We start from the raw sequence: 14,047 nt of genomic DNA, 5'->3' as shown, positions 1-14,047 counted from the left end.
AATTTATGTTTATGTGGATAAAGGGTGTTTGTAGATTTAATTAAGTGACATATCTCAAGATGGGACCATCCTGGATTGACTGGATCGGACCTAAATCCAATGACAGGTGTCCATATAAGAAGATGAGCAATACAGAGATACAGGCAAGAAGGTCATATGAAGATGGAGGCAGAGATTGTGGTTATGCTGCCACAAGTGAAGGAACACCAGGAGCACCAGAAATTGGAAGAAGCAAGGGAAGATGCCCCCCTAGAGATTTGGAGGGTGCATGGCCCTGCCGACACCTTGATTTTGGATTTCTGGCCTCCACTGTGAAATAATGAGTTTCTATTAAACCACCAAGTTTGTGGTAAAGTGTTGCAGGAGTCCTAGAAAAGTAATACAGGGGGATTAAAGAAAGGCATTAGAAAGGACATGACACTTCAAGGACCTTAAAGGAAGAGAAGGATTTTTTTTTTCTTTAGCTGCTGCAAAAAGCTTTATTGTTTCCATTTGGTCCAAGGCTTGGGAGAGGGCTCCAGGGTGGTTAAAAACTGCCTAGTGGCTGCAGAGAGGGGCTTCAGGCAGAAGCCCTGACACCAAAGGGGCTCCTCAAAGGCCACTGGGCTCCGGAGGCTCCTAGTCGTACTTGACGGTGAGCCTCTCGAAGAGATACTCGCCCAGCCCAGCCTGGGGACCAGCCAGCATGCAGAGGTTGGTCAGGTGGTCACCCATCTTCTTGATGAGTTTCACCTCTTCATCTAGGAAGTGGCTCTCCAGGAAGTTGCAGAAATGGGGGTCTGCACAGGCAGAACCCAGGGCATGCAGATCCAAAAGGACCTGGTTCAGGTTCTTCTTCATGTTAATGGCGGCTTCCATAGCATCCTGGGTTATACCCCACTCATCCTGAGATGGCTTCTGCACGTTCTGGAAGAGGGCGCTGCCGCTGTGCTGGTTTTGCCTTTTCAAGAGATGCTCGGCGCCCTCACGCTTCTCTTTGGCCAATTCGCGGAAAAAGTGGCCCACGCCCTCCAGAGCCACATCGTCGCGGTCGAAATAGAAGCCCAGAGAGAGGTAGGTGCAGGAGGCCCGCAGATGCATGTTGACCAGGTGGTTGTCGGCGGCCTACACCTCGGTGGAATAATTCTGATGAATCTGGGAGCTCACGGTTGATCGGTAATAAGGAGTTAAGCTCAAAAAATGGTGTTGGCTGGTCCCGGTGACCAAGGATAGATGAGTGGCTGACTCCGAAGGTTGCGACTGGAAAAAGGGTTGGAGGATGGTCAGAGGCTGGAGCAAAGGGCATCCCTGGGTCTGTTCCGTCCAAACACTGTTGAAGCAAGAGACAGATCCGGGGGACCACCGAGCGCACTGCCAAAGAGAATTTTGATGTGCAGAAGAGCACAAAGGGAATTCCAAGCTGAGGGAACAGCATAAGGAAAGACATGGACATATTAAATAGAGGATGTCCTGTGGTTGGAGTGCCAGCTATGTAGAGCTGGAAAGATACTGGAACTATTTCATGATTATTAGCCTAGGGATTTTGACATTTTGTTATTCAGACTTTAGGAAGCCACTGAAGATTCTGACGGTTTGAAGTAACGAGAGAGAATACCCTGTTATTTAACAAAGTTGAGGACACTCGTTGACTGCTCTGTGTGTGTGTGTTGACGCCACATTTCCTAGATGCCAATGGATTGGTTTGTATGTTTGTATACCCAGCCAAAGAGGGTGCTCAGGGAGCATTTGTGTTACATGGATGGGAACATCTCTTTTCTTGCCTTGTTCTGCGCTTGCTCTTTTGAAACACATCCTCCATTCTTGGCAGGATCTAATTAGGACCACATATTTTGCTGCATAATCCCCAGCGCAATGTCCTTGGGGATTTGACATGATTGCCTATATGGATGGAGCTGGAGAGGTTAGTTCAGGGAAGGCCAGGCCTCAAACTCAACCAGAGCTTCTGTTTCCTTCCTAAAGTAATCTTTTCTCACTCCCCTTTTACCTGTATTATTTGTTCCATGATCTGAGACAGTCATTATTCACCACATTACACTATCACCATCACCATCATCACCTCCATTATCAACATCAGCAGTAGGAGCAGCAATTATGAACAGAGTAAAAGGAAGATACAACAGGAACTACTAGTGTGGATAGAAGGAAACTCACGACTTCATCAATGACTTAGGAAGGCTTTCCTGCAGAAAGGGAGATTTCAGGAACTTCTGGAATACATGCACAAGCAGACATATTTATTTTATGCTTGTATATGCCAAGCCTTTTGCCAGGTGTTTTCATACACCTTAACTCATGAACTTCTCTCTGTGAGGTAGAGATTATAATTGTTAGCCCCTTTTTACAAATGAAGAGATTGTGGCTTTGAGAAGACTCTGTAAACCATCTAGGATTACACTAGTAAGGGGCAGAACCCGAGGTCATTTGATTCAAGTCCAGTGCTTTTCTACTACAACACAGCTCAGCTTGCTTTCCTCTGCCTGGGTTGGTGGCGGTCAGGGAATGAGGTACACTCTGGGGTACTGGATTTTATATTAAGAGGACTCCTTTAAGGTCCTTTCCTTAAAGGAGAAGAGGGAACCATGTCCAAGAAGCCTTGAACCAGATGTTTCCAAGGCTAGTTGAGCTCAGTCTGACTGGGTCTCTTTACTCTGAGGCTACTGGTCAAACCACAAGACTACATTGCAGTTTCCAACAGTGTACATTTGGCACGACTAGTACCTCCCACACTAAATAAGGCCTGTGAGTCCGTGCCTGAGAGGGAGATCACACTGTGCAGGGCAGTCTGATGGTGCCCAACCCAAGGAAGCTCAAAACCCACATCATACGTTCCATACATTATCCACAGAACACAGAATGCACAGCCGCATGATGGAGAGCTGCATTTCACTGTGGGATCTGGTTAAAGATGCCTGCTGATCTCTGTCCATGGTCCTGCTCTAAGTCTGGACACACTCACCATCCACCAACACCCCTACTACCACCTTGCTTAGGCCCTCCTCAGTGCTGCTAGGCCACAAACATTTGGCCTGTGCCTTCATCTGGGGCTTCTTCAATGGCCCTTGGTAACTGAAGATGAAAATGGTTTTCTCCAGACCTCAGTTCCCTAACTTTGAGTCATGCAGCCTGTCCCAGCATGTTTCAAAGTCTCATCCTGAGAAAGTGCTCAGTGGGAGAAGCTGTCCTTGCCTAGGCTGGCTTTGAACACAGCAGCCAAGGCATCTGAGCATGCTGAGAAAATGGGGGCAGGACACCCCAGACACGCTTAATTGGAACCAGCACTTCACTCATTTGGCTTTGATTTGTGGGCCCAGATGTTACAACTCAGCTCTACCTTCAAAGAACAATGAACTCAAGCAAAGGGTTTTGTTTGTTTATTTGTTTTAAGGCTTCAAGGAAGGGAATGTCCACAGTGGGGCATTGTTTTTTAATAGATTGTCATGAACAAATGGCATGATGTATGTGAATGTCCATCATAAATCACAAATGTTCATCATTGCTATCATCTAAACACTAAGGTTCAGTGCCTCGTCTAGCTACCTAATGTGTGACCATGACCTTTATTTTCCACGTTTATAAAGTAGAGAGTGAGAATTCAAGGGTAAAATGTCCTAAAGTTCCAAAGCCTTCCCAGTCTGGCCCCATTCAACCCATCCAAATTTGGCTTCTTCCTTGGAGCAAGCCCTGGCTCCAGCCATGATGTTCATGTCACTGATTCCCAAATACATTGCTCACAATTCCTCTTCAGCACTTCCTCAGCTCATGCTCTTCTCACTGCCTAGCAAGTCCTACTTCTCCCCCAGGGCCACCCCTACCTGGCACATGCCCTGGGGAACCCCAAACTCCTTTGGTCTCCTGACCAAAAAGGCCCTGACTTATTCTCACCTCTCACTCAGCCCTCATTCTGCACTGCCTGAGAGTATTGCTCTCCTGTGTTTCCATCCCTAGGCTAATAGACTTTAGGTTTCTTTGAGGTAAAGACTATGTCTTTAGTTGTCTTTGTTTTCTCCTCCTGAGACCTAATACAGGTTCCCAACCAAACACTAACTGAATAGCTCATAAATGAAGATCCCCTTGCTCCTCCTGGGGCTGCTGAAAGAAAAAAAGTGACATGCCTGTCTATTGTCAGGAGGGAGAGAGCTATAGTTTTCTAATGCTATTTACGACAAAGGAGGGAAGTATTGAGGCAATTTGTCAGTTCCATTATATTTAATGGGAGCCCTCAATGTGCTGGGTGCTGCCCCTCAAATATTTAATGGGAGCCCTCAGTGTTCTGGGTACTGCCCCTCAAACACGAGGAACAGCTAATGCTGGTTTCAATTCACTGCCCTCTCAAATCTGCCCCCCCCCCCACGAGTTCCTTTGGTCCATTCTTTGGAATTCGCAAGGGAAAGGTGCCATAAAGTCCCAGCCAGAGGCCATTATTATGATGGTTATATAGTCTCTGGGCACAATGGTGGTACATTATATGAAAAATAGTATGGTAGTTTCCTCCCTTGTATATGCATGTGATACTGCGATAATGTTATTCTGTTATTCACCTTATTTCATCCCTGTGGGCTAAGGTAGAAAACAAATTTGAGCTGAAAAACATCCTATGTCTGTCCTCAGCATGATGGAGAGAAACTTTCTGGGTCCAGCTCCAGGATAGAAGCACCTCTTATGTCCCCAAAGTTTCCAGACACTATAGTTCCCTTCACTGGGAACAGGCTGAATTGTGGGACTGTTAGGGAGTATGGCAGGCTAAAAAATCACAATACCCATGGCACTTGCTTGGCATCTGAAAGGCTGTGACCATTTTGGAACACCAGTTCCAGAGGCTAAGAATCATCCAGGCATGCAACATGGAAATAATGGAGGAGTTAAATATTTTCCCCAAAGAGAAACTCCAGTAAACTCTTTTTAATCTTGCTATCAAGCTCTATTAGCCAGTGAATAAAGAGATTATGCTCTCCATTTCTGCCATAGAGAAACTGAAAGTCAGAGAGGTTCAGTGATTTGTTGAACATCACAGTTTGTCAACAGCAAAATTAAAGTCAAAACCCAAGATTCTAGGTCCTAGTCTCATACTCCTTCATTATTCCACTTTGCCCCAATGGACATGCTACAATTGACTGCTAAATAGCAGGGGCCAGTTGTTCCCAAATGGCACCTTCTTGCATTGAAGTCTTATGGTGACTCTCTCCTTTAGATCTACGTTATAGGGAGAACACTATGTAAGAGATCCTTTGTTACATTTTTAGTCGGTAAAACCCCAGGGAAAGGGGCAATGTGAGCTAAGACAAGGCAGCTAAGACAGCTGCCTTGACCTGAGTTCCACTTCAGACAAGGCAAAGAATGTAGTGAAAATCTGATCAATGCCTTATATTCAGTGCTTCTGTTGTGCTAGGCACTGTGCTCAGACATGGGCACCAAAGTTACAAGTACCTGCTTTCAAGTGAAATCAGTATCTTGAAGATATCCATGTTCATTTCAGCATTATTAACAACAGCCAAGATATGGAAACAACCTAAATGTCTGTCGATGGATGATTGGATAAAGAAAATATTACACGCACACACACTCACACACACACCTACACATTCACAATGGAATATCATTCAACCTTACAAAAGAAGGAAATCCTGCCACTTGTGACAACATGGATAAACCTGGAAGACATTATCCTAAGTGAAATTAGCCAGAAACTGAAAGACAAATACTGCATTATCTCACTTACATGTGGAATCTAAAAAAGTTGAACTCAAAAATGGAATAGAGTGGTGTTTGGTAGGGGCTGGGTGTGGGGGAAATGGGGAGCTAGCAAAGGGTATATAGATTCAGTTATACAGGATGAGTAAGTTCTTAAAATCCAAGGTACAGCATGGTAACTATAGTTAATAATACTGTATTTTATAGTTGAACTTTGCCAAGAGACTTGATCTTAAGTGTTCTCACCACACCAAAAAGAAAACAAAATCATAACTATGTGAGGTGATGGATGTGTTAATTAGCTTGATTGTAGTAATCATTTCAAAATGTATACATATATCAAAATATCACATTGTCCACCTAAATATATACGATTTTTATTTGTAAAGTTTAAAAGTACCTGCTCTCCTCTCTATAGGTGAACAGTCTAGAAAGGGAAGACAAGCAGACAGCGTCAGTATCATATGCTGAGTATAGTGATTAGGGTAAACATGGGTGCTGTGGGAGCATAGAGGAGGACACTCAGGCTAGTCTACAGGTAGGAATGGAGCCTCAGAAGTTTTCTTGGAGTAACTACAACTAACAATAGTGCCTGGCCCATTGAAAGCACTCAATAAATGTTATTTATTATTACTATGGCAATAGACATTATTCCTGCCCTCAGGGAGCTCGTAGTCTAGTAAGAGAGAATGTATCAATACATAACTATAACTTCATGCTAAATGGTCTGCTTGAGAAGAGAGAAATGGATAATAGCCCATATTCAATGAACGCCACCTATGTGCCAAGCCCTGTTCTAAGGACATTATGTATAATCCTCCATTTAGTTCCCACAACTACCCTATGTTTAATTCCATTTCCCTCAAGTATAGGTGAGGCAACTGAGGCACAGAGAAGTAAAGTAACTTGCCTAAAGCCAAGTTAGTTACAACTAATGAATGGCATTAAGTAGTCACATACGAGAAAGGAAAAAAAAAGCAGCCCCTTACATCTGAAAGCTGGCCTGGCACTCACAGGTAGTACATAAACCTGTTGTTCTCCTGCAGGACATAAACAATCTCACAAAATACCCACAGCAGACAATATTACTCTGAGAACATCATAAAGTGAGACAAAGCAAAGCTGCTTCATAATTTAGTCTAAGCACAGACAAAAACAAGGTCACTGTGCCACCCACAAAAGCTTAATTCTCACTTTAGTCTTCCTTCCTTATAGATAAGATTTATTAAGGTGCTCAGTCATAGAATTGCCCTTCCTTTCTGATAGCATTCAATATAGAATGAACCCCTACTTTCTTAGACTTTCCCCCAAATTACCCAACCAAAGCTCACAATAAGTCCTTTCTATCACCTGTAATAAGTCCTTTCTACCACCCTTTTACTAAGACACCTCATAGTTTCCTATTGTATTAGTCTCCTAGTTCTGTCATAACAAAATACCACAGACTGAGTGGCTTCAAAATTTTTCTCACAGTTCTATGGAGGCTAGAAGTCCAAGATCAAGGTGTTGGCACATTTGGTTTCTCCTGAGACTTCTCTCTTTGTCTTGCAGATGGCTGCCTTCTTGCTGTGTCCTCACGTCTTTTTTCTGTACTCATGTGCCCCTAGTGTCTCTTTGTGTGTCAAAATTTTCTCCCTTTATAAGGGCACCACTCATATTGGATTTGGGCTCACCCTAGCCACCTCATTTTAACTTAGTCACCTCCTTAAAGACCCAACTCCAAATACATTATGAGGTATTGGGTGGTTAGGGCTTCAATATATGAATTTGGGAGGGGTCACAGTTCAGCAGTTACCCTTATTTTTCTTCACATTTATCCCAGTGACTGAAAGATGAAAATGTATTTGCACAGGGCCTGACAGATGCAAGATAAAGAAGATATTGCTTTTATTCTCAAGATATGTATATCTAACTTCTTTGTGGCTCAATTTTCTCACCTGTAAAACAGGAAAAATAAAATTGTGTTTGTTGTGAGGCTTAAATAAAATAATTCATGTAAATTGCTTAGCATAGTATCTGGCACATAGTAGGGACTCAAAAAATATCAATTACTTGAAGATGAGCTATTACTTATAGATGAGTTTCACAGATATAAAATGAGAAGGAGAAATACAAAAATATGCAGGCTAAACAATACACTGCTTAATAACCAAGAGATCACTGAAGAAATCAAAGAGAAAATTAAAAAACACCTAGAAATGACAGTGAAAACATGATGACCCAAAACCTATGGGATGCAGCAAAAGCAGCTCTAAGAGGGAAGTTTATAGCAATACAATCCTACCTTAAGACACAAGAAAAGTCTCAAATAAACAACCTAACCTTACACCTAAAGCAATTAGAGAAAGAAGAACAAGAAAACCCCAAAGTTAGCAGAAGGAAAGAAATCATAAAGATCAAATCAGAAATAAAAAGAAATGAAGGAAACAGTACCAAAGATCAATAAAACTAAAAGCTGGTTCTTTGAGAAGATAAAATTGATAAATCATTAGCCAGACTCATCAAGAAAAAAAAGGGAGAAGACTCAAATTAACAGAATGAGAAATGAAAGAGGAGAAGTAACAACTGACACTGCAGAAATACAAAGGATCATGAGACATTACTACAAGCAACTATGTGCCAATAAAATGGACGATCTGCAAGAAATAGACAAATTCTTAGAAAAGCACAACCTTCCGAGACTGAACCAGGAAGAAATAGAAAATATAAACAGACCAATCACACGCACTGAAATTGAGACTGTGATTAAAAATCTTCCAACAAACAAAAGCCCAGGACCAGATGGCTTCACAGGCTAATTCTATCAAACATTTAGAGAAGAGCTGACACCTATCCTTCTCAAACTCTTCCAAAATATAGCAGAGGGAGGAACACCTCCAAACTCATTCTATAAGGCCACCATCACCCTGATACCAAAATCAGACAAAGATGTCACAAAAAAGGAAACTACAAGCCAATAACTCTGATGAACATAGATGCAAAAATCCTCAACAAACTACTAGCAAACAGAATCTAACAGCACATTAAAAGGATCATACACCATGATCAAGTGGGGTTTATCCCAGGAATGCAAGGATTCTTCAATATACGCAAATCAATCAATGTGATACACCATATTAACAAATTGAAGAATAAAAACCATATGATCATCTCAATAGATACAGAAAAAGCTTTCGACAAAATTCAACACACATTTATGATAAAAACCCTCCAGAAAGTAGGCATAGAGGGAACTTATATCAACATAATAAAGGCCATATATGACAAACCCACAGCCAACATCATTCTCATTGGTGAAAAACTGAAACCATTTCCACTAAGATCAGGAACAAGACAAGGTTGCCCACTCTCACCACTGTTATTCAACATAGTTTTGGAAGTTTTAGCCACAGCAATCAGAGAAGAAAAAGAAATAAAAGGAATCCAAATCGGAAAAGACAAAGTAAAGCTGTCACTGTTTGCAGATGACATGATATTATATATAGAGAATCCTAAATACACTACCAGAAAAATACTAGAGCTAATCAATGAATTTGGTAAAGTAGCAGGATACAAAATTAATGCACAGAAATCTCTTGCATTCCTATACACCAATGATGAAAAATCTGAAAGAGAAATTAAGAAAACACTCCCATTTACCACTGCAACAAAAAGAATAAAATACCTAGGAATAAACTTACCTAAGGAGACAAAAGACCTATATGCAGAAAACTATAAGACACTGATGAAAGAAATTAAAGATGATACAAACAGATGGACAGATATACCATGTTCTTCGATTGGAAGAATCAACATTGTGAAAATGACTATACTACTCAAAGCAATCTACAGATTCAATGCAATCCCTATCAAACTACCACTGGCATTTTTCACAGAACTAGAACAAAAAATTTCACAATTTGTATGGAAACACAAAAGATCCCGAATAGCCAAAGCAATCTTGGGGAAGAAAAATGGACCTGGAGGAATCAGGCTCCTGGACTTCAGACTATACTACAAAGCTACAGTAATCAAGACAGTATGGTACTGGCACAAAAACAGAACTATAGATCAATGGAACAGGATAGAAAGTCCAGAGATAAAGCCACGCACATATGGTCACCTTATTTTTGATAAAGGAGGCAAGAATATACAATGGAGAAAAGACAGCCTCTTCAATAAGTGGTGCTGGGAAAACTGGACAGCTACATGTAAAAGAATGAAAGTAGAACAGTCCCTAACACCATACACAAAAATAAACTCAAAATGGATTAAAGACCTAAATGTAAGGCCAGACACTTAGAGGAAAACATACACAGAACACCCTATGACATAAATCACAAAAAGATCCTTTTTGATCAACCTCCTAGAGAAATGGAAATAAAAACAAAAATAAACAAATGGGACCTAATTAAAATTAAAAGCTTTTGCACAGCAAAGGAAACCATAAACAAGACGAAAAGACAACCCTCAGAATAGGAGAAAATATTTGCAAATGAAGCAACTGACAAAGAATTAATCTCCAAAATTTACAAGCAGCTCATGCAGCTCAATATCATAAAAAAACAACCCAATCCCAAAATAGGCAGAAGACCTAAATAGATATTTCTCCAAAGAAGATATACAGATTGCCAAGAAACACATGAAAGAATGCTCAACAGCATTAATCATTAGAGAAATGCAAATCAAAACTACAATGAGGTATCACCTCACACCAGTCAGAATGGCCATCATCAAAAAATCTACAAACAGTAAATGCTGGAGAGGGTGTGGAGAAAAGGGAACCCTCTTGCACTGTTGGTGGGAATGTAAATTGATACAGCCACTATGGAGAACAGTATGGAGGTTCCTCAAAAAACTAAAAATAGAACTACCATACGACCCAGAAATCCCACTACTGGGCATATACCCTGAGAAAACCATAATTCAAAAAGAGTCATGTACCACAATGTTCATTGCAGCTCTATTTACAATAGCCAGGACATGGAAGCAACGTAAGTGTCCATCGACACATGAATGGATAAAGAAGCTGTGGCACATATATACAATGGAATATTACTCAGCCATAAAAAGAAACGAAATTGAGTTATTTGTAGTGAGGTGGATGGACCTAGAGTCTGTCATACAGATTAAAGTAAGTCAGAAAGAGAAAAACAAATGCCGTATGCTAACACATACATATCGAATCCAAAAAAAAAAAAGGTTATGAAGAACCTAGGGGCAGGACAGGAATAAAGATGTAGACCTACTAGAGAATGGACTTGAGGACATGGGGAGGGGGAAGGGTAAGCTGGGACGAAGTGAGAGACTGGCATGGACTTATGTACACTAGCAAATGTAAAATAGATAGCTAGTGGGTAGCAGCTGCATAGCAGAGGGAGATCAGCTCGGTGCTTTGTGACCACCTAAAGGGGTGGGATTGGGAGGGTGGGAGGGGGACGTAAGAGGGAGGAGATATGGGGATATATGTATATGTATAGCTGATTCACTTTTTTATAAACAGAAACTAACACACCATTGTAAAGTAATTATACTCCAATAAAGATGTTAAAAAAAAACGAGAAGGAGAAAGGACAAGAGTGTTCCAAGCAGGTGGAATGGCAAAACGCAAGGCATGGAGATGAGGAATTGTAAAAGGGCCCCGTTTACTGCTCAGTGATGAAAGACCCAAGGAGAGTGCCTCAAACTTGAAAAGGCAACCCAGACCTTGTTGGCAATGAGATATCTAGAAGTATGATATCTCATACTTTGCCAGGGAAAGGGAAACAGACCCCTCCCAACCTGTGCTATTTCTGGGGAAGGGTTGTGTGACAGGCCATAGAGGTTCTGTTGAGGGTGACTGTGAGAGTTGCACATAACAGGTCTCAAAGCCTGAGCTTTGGCAGCAAAATGAGGCTGCAGCTGTGGCAGCAGATAAATTTGAAATTGGGCCCTGCCAGACTGGAGAAGCTGTGCTTTGGTAATGGCTTGCTGGAACAAGTGCACACAAAGTAGCTTAGTTTTACCCCTTCTGTTCTAGCACTAGCCTTTCCATCTTTTGCCCTGGCTCCTAGTGGTGGTGACTCAGGGGATTAGGCGCCAACATTACACCCAGAGCTCCAGGAGTGCTGAATGGTCCCTTTTAAGTTGCTCTCAAATCCCTTGCTGTTTCCTATTGGGTTCCCAGGAATTCTGAAGGAAAATGACCACCTAAGGGATTTCTCTATGACAGCAGTCAGGCACATCCCATATCCTTCCAGGCACATTCACGTTTCCTTCTTCTCTCCTTCTTTATTCCAAAAAACCCCTCACCCTTCTCCAGTTCTCTGGGGAATGTCCCTTCATCCAACCCTTCCAACACAACCCACCCTACTGGGGGCCTAGACTCTGAAGTTAAGGGTAGGTAGAGGCTGACGCTTGGTTGAAGAAGCCATTGCAATATTCTTCCCCAAACTTCAGAGCGCCCTCTCGGTACACATAACTACCCTAAAAGGCGTGGGAGAGTGATGTCCAGCTGCGTGTCTGCTGGGGGTAGAACGCGTCACTGGCGCGGTGGACTGGGCTGGCTGCAAGAATGCGGGGTGGGGGGTGGGGGTGGGGTGGGGGTGGGGAAGGGGGTGCGCGCCCTTTATGACAGGTGGCCGCGCAGTGCGCGCTCCCGGGCGCCTGAGGGGAGGGAGGGACAGACGGACAAAGTGGGAGGGGGCACATGGGAAGGGACCGTAGAGAGGGTAAAGAGAGCGCGGGAGGAAAAAAGAGGGCTGTGGTGAGGAAGGGAGGTAGAGGGGGGATCGCGTCCAGCAAGAACAGCCCTGTTGGAGGAAACAATGGCAGGGGCAATAGCGATGGTGGCAGCCGAGGCAGTCCCACTCTGGGCACCTTTCTGAATGGGCAGAGGCAGCTCGGGGAGAAGAGGAGACCAGGCAGCGCCCGCAGAGGCTCTGAGAAAAGCGGCGCGGGAGGAGAAGGGGGAGGAGGAGGAGGTGGAGAAAGGCCGGGGCGGGGGGGAGGAGGAGTGGGCAAGAGGCAGGGGGAGAACCCGGGAAGGAAAACCAGTAGCATCAGCAGCAGCAGCAGCAGCAGCCACCGCCACAGCAGTAGCAGTAGCGGCAGTAGCAGCATTTAGCAATAGCTTTAACAGCGATAGCGACAGTAGCAGCCGCCCTCCTTCTCTCTCCTTCCCGCGGACGGCCACAGCGACCGCACTGAGCAGGGCTCCAGCGCCGCGCGCGCAGCCCGCTGGTGAGATAGCTCCGGCCCGAGCAAGCGGAGGTGCACGCTAAGAGCCGACTCCAGGAGCAGCCGGCGGCTGCTGAGGCGCTGAGTTTCAGGGCCAGAACCTGATAGCTCTGAAGCCATCTAGCACCGCCGCAGCGGCGGCGCCTGAGGGAGATAGTCGCGTCCACCTGGCGGGCCCGGCGCATGGAGCTGAGGCAGAGGCGGCGGCGGCGGCGGCAGCAGTAGCAGCAGCGGCGGCGGGGGCAGCTCGAGCAGCTGCGGCGACGGCGGCAGCCCAGCCTTGACTGCGGCCGCTCTAGCCCCAGCGCCCGCTGCCTGAGCCCGCCGGCGACTTGCACCTCGGGAGTCGGCCCGGGAGGTGAGTATGAGCGCTGCCATCCAGCCCCCTGGCCTTCTCGCCAGCTTCCCGGTTGGTGCAGGGTGGCGGCGGCAGGGGGTGGAACGGATTGGGGGAAGCCGAGCGAGAAGAGGAAGGGAAAACAGAAGGGAGGACGTCTGTGTGAGAATGGCGTGCGTGTGTCTGTATACGAGGGAGTGAGGCCGCGAGGGCGAGAGATCCCGGCTAGCCCTGACAGGCACTGCAATCTAGGAAAGGCCTCTGTGCTTGCGCCGGCGTGTGTGTGTGGGGTGGGGGGGAGGGGAAACGAGCGGGCCGGAGCCGCCGGGCTCAGAGCCGGGCGGCGGGGGCCAGCTGAGTGCCGCTTCCTTTCGGGCCGGCTTTCGGGAGATCCTGTCTGGGGAACGGGCACTAACACTGCACGCTCCGGCGCGAGCGGGCAAACGCACGCGGCGGCGGCGACCGGGCGTCAGGGCCAAAGCGGCAAAGGTGTGAAGCGCGGTCGCCGGCGGCTCCCGTGCGCTCTGGGCTGCCCTGGCGACCACAGAGCGCCCCTGAGCACGCGCCACCCGACCAAGGCCGCGGGCGGGTCTAAGTTGGGGGCCTACCGAGCCTCACCCGGCTTGTCACCTTTGCGTAATTGGCCCGCGGCCCCTTCCCGCTCTCGGTGGCAGTCGAATCGACGCTTTCCTGCGTGGCTTCTGGCGCTTCGCTCTGCCGCGCCCCGCAGCACACGTCCGCTCCGCTCTCGCACACCCGGTGGGGCGGGGAGGCCGCGAGCCCGCTCGGGGAGCGGGGCCAGGCTCCGGGAAAGTGTGGAAAACG

At 45.5% G+C, this 14,047-nt stretch overlaps 1 pseudogene; it reads right to left on the bottom strand.

Moving 5' to 3' along the window:
• Nucleotides 1-474: 474 nt before the first annotated feature.
• LOC137757228 (ferritin light chain pseudogene) lies at nt 475-13,968 on the bottom strand (annotated as a pseudogene).
• Between the last annotated feature and the right edge of the window lie 79 nt (nt 13,969-14,047).

The sequence above is a fragment of the Eschrichtius robustus genome, chromosome X (genome assembly GCF_028021215.1).
Source record: "Eschrichtius robustus isolate mEscRob2 chromosome X, mEscRob2.pri, whole genome shotgun sequence".
Classification (NCBI taxonomy): Eukaryota; Metazoa; Chordata; class Mammalia; order Artiodactyla; family Eschrichtiidae; genus Eschrichtius; species Eschrichtius robustus.
The sequence above is the reverse complement of the archived record's forward strand: the minus strand, read 5'-3'. Positions and strand labels throughout refer to the sequence as shown.